This window comes from Acyrthosiphon pisum, chromosome A1, assembly GCF_005508785.2.
Source record: "Acyrthosiphon pisum isolate AL4f chromosome A1, pea_aphid_22Mar2018_4r6ur, whole genome shotgun sequence".
NCBI classification, from domain to species: domain Eukaryota; kingdom Metazoa; phylum Arthropoda; class Insecta; order Hemiptera; family Aphididae; genus Acyrthosiphon; species Acyrthosiphon pisum.
In genome coordinates this window covers 168,582,886-168,592,918 of record NC_042494.1, presented here as the reverse complement: position 1 = coordinate 168,592,918, position 10,033 = coordinate 168,582,886, and positions in this window count along the sequence as shown.

Sequence of the window (10,033 nt, the reverse complement as noted above, 5' to 3'; positions counted from 1 at the left end):
AACGATAAACGTAAGGCGGGAATAAATTTGGTAAATGGTTTATCATTAAAGTATAGATGGCGCCAAATTCGCTCATGTACGATTTCCCCTCGTACACCTCTCTCGCGGACACTAAGCGGGCTCGGCAGTTTGTAAACGTCTCGTTTCCAGTCCAGTGTACTAGTGTAGTAGTCCGTGATTATAATATATTAGGTAATCTCTACATGGTGTTCAAGGTGGTTTGATAGACCTTGATCGTGTTATAAATTATAATCATATTATCACGTGCCCTTTTTTTAGATTCTGAGCGGAGCGATGAATGTATTGATTTTACAATGATGAGTTTTTTTTAAATTTTTTTTTTGTGTCTGTCATCACCTTTTAGGACGGTAAAAATGCTCGGATTTTCTTCAACACTATCTTTTCTGATGGGAAAGTGAATGTAGTTGGTACTTTGGGGGAGCCAAAAGTAAAAATTTCACAGTAGTTTTCAAAAGCGACGTGAAAAACAAAAGAAAAATCAAGGAAAACCGGTAATTTTTATGCAAAACCTGTTTTCGAAAAAATCAATTTTGATTTTTGGTGAAGCCCTTAAACAAATGACCGTAGGTACATGACATTTTGACTGAATGTTTATATTATCATTTTCTATACACCATAACATTTTCCAAATATCTTGACTTATTTTGAGTTGTTAACGGACATTTTCAGTTTCCATTTTTTTTAGTTTTTTTTTTCCATAAATATCAATAAAATTTTATTTGTTGGTTAAAAAAGCTTGAACATTTAATAGAAGGCTCCTAGTATATTGTTTCAAAGACAGATGAAAAAAATTAAAAATCCATAGTCACAATTTTTTTCTATAAGTATCTAAAGTTCAAATATTGGCAAAATACGTAAAAATTACGAAAATTTGCAAATTATTTTGAGTTAGAAATTCATGAAAAATGTTCTTATTAAATCTAAGGTTTGAAAATGTAATACAAGATTCCTCATAAGTTTGTCTACATTTGTAAAAAAAAAATGTCTACAAGAAAGTCAAATTAAATTTTTATGAGCGTTTGAAATTCATATTTTTACAACATTTTATATTCACTCGATTTCTCATGTAACGATTTTCTTATTTTATTGTAATTAAAAAACAAATGACTGTAGATACTTGAAAATTTCACTAAATGTTTATATTAGTATTTTCTGTACACGATAAAATTGTCAAAATAATTTTTTTTTAGTTTTTTTTCTATAAATATCAATAAAATTTTATTTGTTGGGTAAAAAAGCGTGAAAATTTAATGCGAGGCTCCTGATTTATTGTTACAATATCAGTTGAAAAATATTAAAAATACAAGGGCACAATTTTTTTTATAAGCATTTAAAGTTCGAATTTTGACAAAGAATATCAAATTTAAAATCTAACAATTATTTTGTAGTTAAAAATGTATAAAAAGTTCAACTTTTATAGCTAAGGAATGACAATTTAAAAGAAGGTTCCACCTAAATACTAAATAGGTTATACCTATATATATTACTTTAGTCACCTTAATATCATCATAGTAGGCTGACTGACCGTTTTCACTCAGAATCGTTTTTCTTATACAATGATATTATATCATTGAATTCAAATTTAACACGATCCCTTACAGTGACCCACTTGTAACCTACTGTACAGCAGAGCGACATCCACTTACCCACCTTTCTATTTCTGGTGTTAGTGTGTTATATACAAATTATTATTTATATTTTTATATTTTATTGTAAATGAATTCAATACATCCACAAATACTATCCTATCTAAGGGGGTAAAATTTCTCATGGTGTGAAATAGAGCTCTGCACGGTCCGTTTTTTTATAGACCGGACCGGACCGATACATTTTAACAAAGACCAGGACTGGACCGGACCGATAAAATAAAAATGAAGCTAGACCGGACCGGACTGATACATTTTAACAAAGACCAGGACCGGACCGGACCGGACTGGTACATTTAAACAAAGACCAAGACCGGACCGGACTAGACCGATAAAATAAAATGAAGCCAGAACGAACGGAGCGTTTTATTTACAACGAATTAGAAAAGACCGTGACCGAACAGACTTTTAAAAATGTAGGCATAGGAATAAGATCGAAACCAGACCAAATATAAAAATAATCACTAACCCTACTTGAATATAATATATTTTGATTTTATTTATCAGACCAAAGTACTACTATAAACTAGATCAGACTATTTTAAATAAGTACCTATAGGAATTACGATTTATTGGATAAAACTATACCGGGCCAAATAATGATGCCCACAAATCTGAAAGTACAGACTGTTACATATTTCAATTATATGACATATAATAAAACAATAAATATAGTAATAATATTACGAATTATAGGGTTTTAAAGATTTAAAATTGAAATCAAAAATAATTATATAATATATAGCTGCTAAGAAGTAGGTACTAGGAAGGTAGTAGGTATAATACTTATCATGTATTTTGAATATTTAATTTCAAATAATTATTTACCAAAAAGTGATTGTAATCGATTTATCTGATGACTGATGAGTGATGACTGACTCTCATGAAGACTTGATGTATAATGTTCAAAATATAGAAAACCATATTTTTTAAATTACCTAACTACAATGTATAAATTTGGAAATAATACAGAAAATACAATTCTTGTAATTTCATTACCTACCTCGAATTCTGATAATTGATCGATAATGGGTGAATATTATGTCTAGTCTACACTCTATTACAACAAGACCATATAGAACGTGAGAGCTATTTTTGTGTCCCGAAACATTATAATCTAAGTAAATATGACATAATAATATGATGTTATTTATTTTACTACGTAATATAAATTATATGAAAATTATATTATCGACGTTCAAAATGCAGATCTTTAGACCGGGACCATATGACCTATTTTTTTTTATAATATGAATTTGAAGACGGACCGGACCGGGACCATTTTTTTTTTTGTAGACAAAGGGACCGAACCGGACCGAACCACATTAAATTACAATACACAAAGACCGAAAAAGACGGGACCGTGGTCCGGTCCGGTCCAGTCCGGACCGGTCTAGACCAGACCGTGCAGAGCTCTAGTGTGAAACCAGTCCGACTTTTTTATGTATCTCAAGAAAGAGGTGCCCATATGCATTTGTTTGCACTTTGCACCTGGGTCTTTGACTCTCTAGTTACGGCACTGATTTTAAGATCGTAAAATTGAATTGGGAATCGTGTTTCAATCGTTACCTATCGCATAATATCATGTACTATCCATGACAAATTATATAATTAAAATTTGTCATGGTACTATCTAAATTGTCAATCGAAAGGCAACCTCGGCGCGCAATAAATAAAAATAAGATAAACTCCTAATTCCTAAACGTATATAATATACCTACCTACGGTTTATCAACTAATATATATATTATGAGTATCTGGCATCTACTAAACACACTAAAATTGGAAATTTAACCCGAGCTTTTGGAAATTCTAAACAGTTTTTAAATTAGTTTTAAACTTCCACTCAGCTCTATAATAAAACTAAGTTATTCATATTGCTATTTATATTGTTAAATAGATGCCCACTACGAATTTCAGATTGGCGATTCTGTTAGAAAATAGGTACTTGTCAAATTATATTTAAAATTCCTGGACAATATAGGTACGAATGAAAACGATATACCTACCTACCTAATTTCTACTTTTAAGTAAAATTAGTTTTGTATAGACGTTGTACCTAGGTAGCCAACCTATATACTGCGCAGTTTAGGATATTCTAGCGAAAAGTCTTTAAGCAAATGAGAAATATTAATAATTATTATAGTAATATAATAATTGTTACCGGGTACCAAAAAGCTATACTTACCAGTTACCAACCACGCTTTATAGTGCCTATACTGCCTATCACACGTTTTTCTTTAGTAAATTCTAGTACATAGTTTTTAGCTTTTCCAACTTTGGACACTCGAACTTTCGGCATAATTTAACACTAACACGGCCAATTCAAAATTACACGTCCCGTTCGTCGATGTGGATATAGTAACTCGCTGTCAGTACTTCAAACGAAAACACGTATTGATAAATCGTTATATTCTATCATTTATCGAGGTCACAAATGTCGAACATAATATTATATCGACCCTAGATTACGATCGATTAGTTCAATAATTGGTATTATTTTGTTTACGTACTTTTTGAAACATGGGAAATCGTATACATCGTATACAACTATTAATAAATCGTAAATTGTCGAAATATGTAGGGAAAAATGAAATTATTGAGAAATATGTAAAAATATGTAAAATAAAATATAGTTCATTACAATGGAAACTCTTGAAACGAATTTATCACTTACCTAAATTAATTTATCAAGTCACAGTAAAAATATGTATTTACATATAAATCCGAGCCCTAATTATAATCATTAACTGATTTATTACATTAAGATTATACTAATATTTCGAAATAATTTTTAATTGAAAATTAATTGTATATTGTAATTAAAATCTCAAAATATATAAACACTGCTTTTTTATAGACATTCAAAGTTGGAATTTATACGAACTTAGATATGTAAACGAAGAATAATGATTGTAGGCACCTACCATCTAAAAATAATATTATTCTTAGGGATTTGAAACTATTAACGTATATATTAATATTTTATAATATTTTTTTAAATACACAATGACATTTTAAAAACATTTAGATTAGATAATTGTATGCTATTGCTTGATTATACCACAAACCTACTCGACCACCGATCTATGATAAAAAAGTAATGACTCAAAAGTAAATAACAATATAATATAATGTGATATAGGTAATATATAACGGCATATATGTATATATCAAATTATAACAATAGTGAAAATATATACACTATGCATATTATTACAAAAAATTACGTGTTAATGTTTTACGTAGGTATTATTATAGATTACTATGTACCTAGATAATATTATTTATAATATATTCAATTATGGACGTAATGTATATTGTATAATAATATAGGTATATTATATTATTATATACATTTTAAACTCACGAATAAAACAAAGTGTATGAATACGACGAACGAAGGGGTAGGTAATAACGTAGGTCAGTGCCCAAGAATAGGGGACGAGCAGATTAATGGACAAATATTTTGCGGAAAACCCGCGAGAGCCGCTCCACTTCACTTCGCTCATCCAAACTTTAAATACTTATGTAATTAAATTAATTACTTTTTTAAAAACAGTTTTCCACTCCTTTAAGATTTTATAAATGTTATTGTTTTAATATTATGGTTTGATCTTTTTGCAATTTTAAGTAAGAAAATTATTATTACATATTATGTTAAATTATTAATTGTGACGCGTATAATATTTAATAACGATATACATAAATTACATATATTAAAATAGGTATACTATATAGGTACATGTGTGTCACCACTTACCACTGGAACACGTGAGCAAAATTCGAGCAAATTTTAGTAGGTACTTGATTAATATTACAATTTAATATGCTATGATTTTCTTTATTTTTATTATTATTGTTTTTTTTTACATATATTTACAAGTATTTGATAAAGACTATACAAATAAAACAGCGTATTATGATAAAAATGTTAGTACTTATTTATTTCTAAATTACAAAGAAATTCTATACAGTATATTTAGGTAATTTATTTTCTTAAGTCTTCTAAATGTCAACTAATAAATGTGTACAATTAAATATAAATTATACCTAATGATATATCATGTTTATCATATTATTATTACAGTAGGATCAATAGGTACATTATAAGAAAAATAAAATGTACTTATTAATTATTTTCATTATCTTGAAAAAAGTGCCCTCTTTTATTGTCAATCATAAAATATGGTAACCTTATGTATATGTGTTACATGTAGATCACGGGCGGCTAAGACGAGATTAAAAATTGCCTAAATGTTTCCCCTTAAGGGGGCCTCGCTACAGCCGTAAATTTTAGCTGAAAAGATCTAAAGTATTGACAACATTTAAGTTGGTTAACGTTGTCCGATTTTAATTCTGAAAAAAAATGAACTCACCAGAAAATTGTCTATAGATCCTACGAAGCACTTTCTAAAAACTAAATTTCATATTATTGTAATTGTCATTTTATAGTTTATAATTTACTCTATATATTATTATAGCTAAACAACATTTATGTAGGTAGGTATGTTCCAGGCTTTTGAGAAACTACCTTTTTTCTCTTACATACTTTTTTTTAATGAATGCGTTAACAATTCAACACTATTTTGGCCTATATAATTCATTAATGATTTATAACATAATTTTTATTATGTTTTACAACTTTTTTCCACAGAAAGTTCAAAGTAGATATAGTGTATATCACTTTTATTATATAGTAAATATTACTCGAGTAAATGCATCATATTATTATTATTTAGTCTTAATTATAAAGGTCATTGTATTTTTAATGTTGTCTGGGGGGAGGGGGGCTTCTGAAAGAAATTATGGTACTATTACACTTATTATATTAATGTATATAACTACACTTCTTAATTTATAACATAGGTGATAAAAATATTACTTTTCAGATTATATTACTATCACGTTTTGTGGGAAATACATTGCCAGAAACAATACGGAAAATAATGCAGCGTCTGTTCACTGACCAATTTCTTTCAAAATATTCTTTTGTCGGATTTAAGGGCAAATATCAGTTTTCAACATTGCAGTGTTGTTCCATAATATATGGTAGCAATTATTTGATATATCGTTATAATATATACAAAATGTGATATTTTAGAAATATATAGTATTTTAGCTAGATATATTATTTAGCACTAGATCTTACACATCAGTATATATTATCATAGTCATTGCTATTGTATAATTGTTTTATGCAATGTGACATAATATAAACTTAAAGTACCTTAAAAATAAAAACTATTCACTTTGAATTTAAGGTGTGATCTAATTTTTTGTTTGCCATTCTATACGGAAATTACTATATAAGCACACTAATTATTCACTCCCTTCAGTCTTAAAACCTTTTATGTATAAACATAATTAGTTATGTATCATAACTGCTAGAATTAATACATTTTTATTTTTGTATTAAGAACCCAAATTTGGTTTGAATATTTCAAACAATAATGATATACCTAGGTATAATTTATTATAAATAAAACTATATTATAATATTTTATAATCATTTAAGTTCAGGTATAAAATTGAATAACATGTTTTCAAATATCCTGTGTTTCAAAACATTTATATTATATTATTATAAACCAATTTAATAACTATACTGACTTATATAGTATACTTATATATAGACTTTATATAATTATTTAAGTAATAAAAGTTCAACTGCATGTTTTAAATATAATTCAAATACATTATATATTAATATAATATAATATAATTACTTTACAGATATTGTTCATAAAATGAAAAAGTTTAAAGATACGGCTAACTGCATATTGATATTGAAAAACCCATTAAGAACTGGATGGCCCAAGCAACACCAAGAATGAAAAAAATGGCTGAAAAATCTCTGCAAACTAATCACGATGATGATAATTCAATTGATAATAATACTTGAACATATATTTGTATATTAGTATAGGTACCTACCTATAAGATTTGGTTAAAACATTATTTAAGTTTTTTTTAATCATATATTCACTTGCAGTATAGTTTATTATTTATTATAATTATATGTGAGACAATTTTTAGATTCTGAGTGGAACGATGAATGTATTGATTTTACAATGATGTGTGTTTTTTTTTTTATTTTTTTTTTTATTTTTGTGTCTGTCATCACGTTTTAGGACAGTAAAAGTGCTTGGATTTTCTTCAACAGTACCTTTTCTGATGGGAAAGTGAATCTAGTTGGTACTTTGGGGGGGTCAAAAGTAAAATTTTTACAATAGTTTTCAAACGCGCCGTGAAAAACAAAAGAAAAATTAAGGAAAAACGGGAATTTTTACGCAAAATCTGTTTTCGAGAAAATCGATTTTGGTTTTTGGTGTAACTTTAAAACAAATGACCGTAGATATATGAAATTTTGACTGAATGTTTATCTTAGCATTTTCTATACACCATAACATTTTCAAAATATTTTGATTTATTTTGAGCTCTTTACGGACATTTTCATTTTCCATTTTTTTTAGTTTTTTTTCTAAAAATATCAATAAAATTTTATTTGTTGGATAAAAATTGCTTGAAAATTTAATAGAAGGCTCCTAGAATATTGTTTCAAAGGCAGATGAAAAATATTAAAAATCGTTAGTCACAGTTTTTTTTTTTAAGCATTTAAAGTTCAAAAAATGACAAAATATGGAAAAATCACGAAAATTTGCAAATTATTTCGAGTTATAAATTCATAAAAATTTTTCTTTTTAAATCTAAGATTTTAAAATGTAATACAAGATTCCTTATAGGATAATCTACCTTTACCAAAAAAAAAATGTCTATAAGAAACTCAAATTAAATTTTTATGGGCGTTTGAAATTCATATTTTTAGAACATTTGATATTCACTCGATTTCTTACGTAACGATTTTCTTATTTTGTTGTAATTAAAAAACGAGTGACTGTAGAAACTTGAAAATTTCACTGAATGTTTATATTAGCATTTTATATACGATAAAATTTTTAAAATAATTTGACTCTTTTTGAGCTGTTTACGGACATTGTAAGTTTTCAATTTTTTTAGTTTTTTTTTTCTATAAATATCAATAAAGTTTTATCTGTTGGGCCAAAGAGTGTATAAATTTAATACAAAACTCCTGATATATTGTTACAATATCAGTTGAAAAATATTAAAAATACATAGGCACAATTTTTTTTTATAAGCATTTAAAGATCAAATTTTGACAAAATTTATCAAATTTTAATTTGAAAAATTATTTTGTAGTTAAAAATTTATAAAATGTTCAATTTTTGTATCTAAGAATTGAAAATTTAAAACAAGATTCCACGTAAGTAATTAATTCTGTTACCAAAAAATCTAAAAAATACATTTACGCAGTTTATTTTTATAGTCATTTTAAGTACAAATTTGGACGAAATTACATATTAAAAACCTAGGATAACTATTTTAGTTATTTTGTTGTGATTGTATAATATTATTCGTGGGTACTTGAAACTTCTAAAGTATACTATTATATATCTATGATAGTACCACGGTTTTTTGTTGATGTATAACGCGTTATAAGTACCTAATAAATATTATGATATGATTAATTTGGAATTTATTATAGGTACCTAATATAATATTATGTCTTATACCTAGACTAACATACCGTCTCCGCTCAGAATCGTTTTTCTTATACAATGATATTATATCATTGAATTCAAATTTAATACCATCCATTATACAGTGACCCACTTGTAACCTACTGTACAGCAGAGCGAAATCCATTTACCCACCTTTTTTTATTTATTTTTTATTTTTTTTGTGTCTGTGTACACGATAAGTAGTCGAAATAATGCTACGATTTTCAACTTCAGTATCTTGTTCGATGAGAAAGTGAATATCGTTGGTGCATTGGGGAGGTCAAAATTTAAATTTCCCAGTAGCTTTCAAAAGCGCCGGGAAAAACAAAAGAAAAATTAAGGAAAAACGGGAATTTTTACGCAAAATCGATTTTTCACAAAATTGAATTTGGTTTTTGGTGTAACTTTAAAAAAAATGACCGTAGATACATGAAATTTTGACTGAATGTTTATCTTAGCATTTTCTATACACCATAACATTTTCAAAATATTTTGATTTATTTTGAGCTCTTTACGGACATTTTCATTTTCCATTTTTTTTTAGTTTTTTTTCTAAAAATATCAATAAAATTTTATTTGTTGGATAAAAAAGCTTGAAAATTTAATAGAAGGCTCCTAGTATATTGTTTCAAAGGCAGATGAAAAATATTAAAAATCGTTAGTCACAGTTTTTTTTTATAAGCATTTAAAGTTCAAAAAATTACAAAATATGGAAAAATCACGAAAATTTGCAAATTATTTCGAGTTAGAGATTCATAAAAATTTTTCTTTTTAAATCTAAGA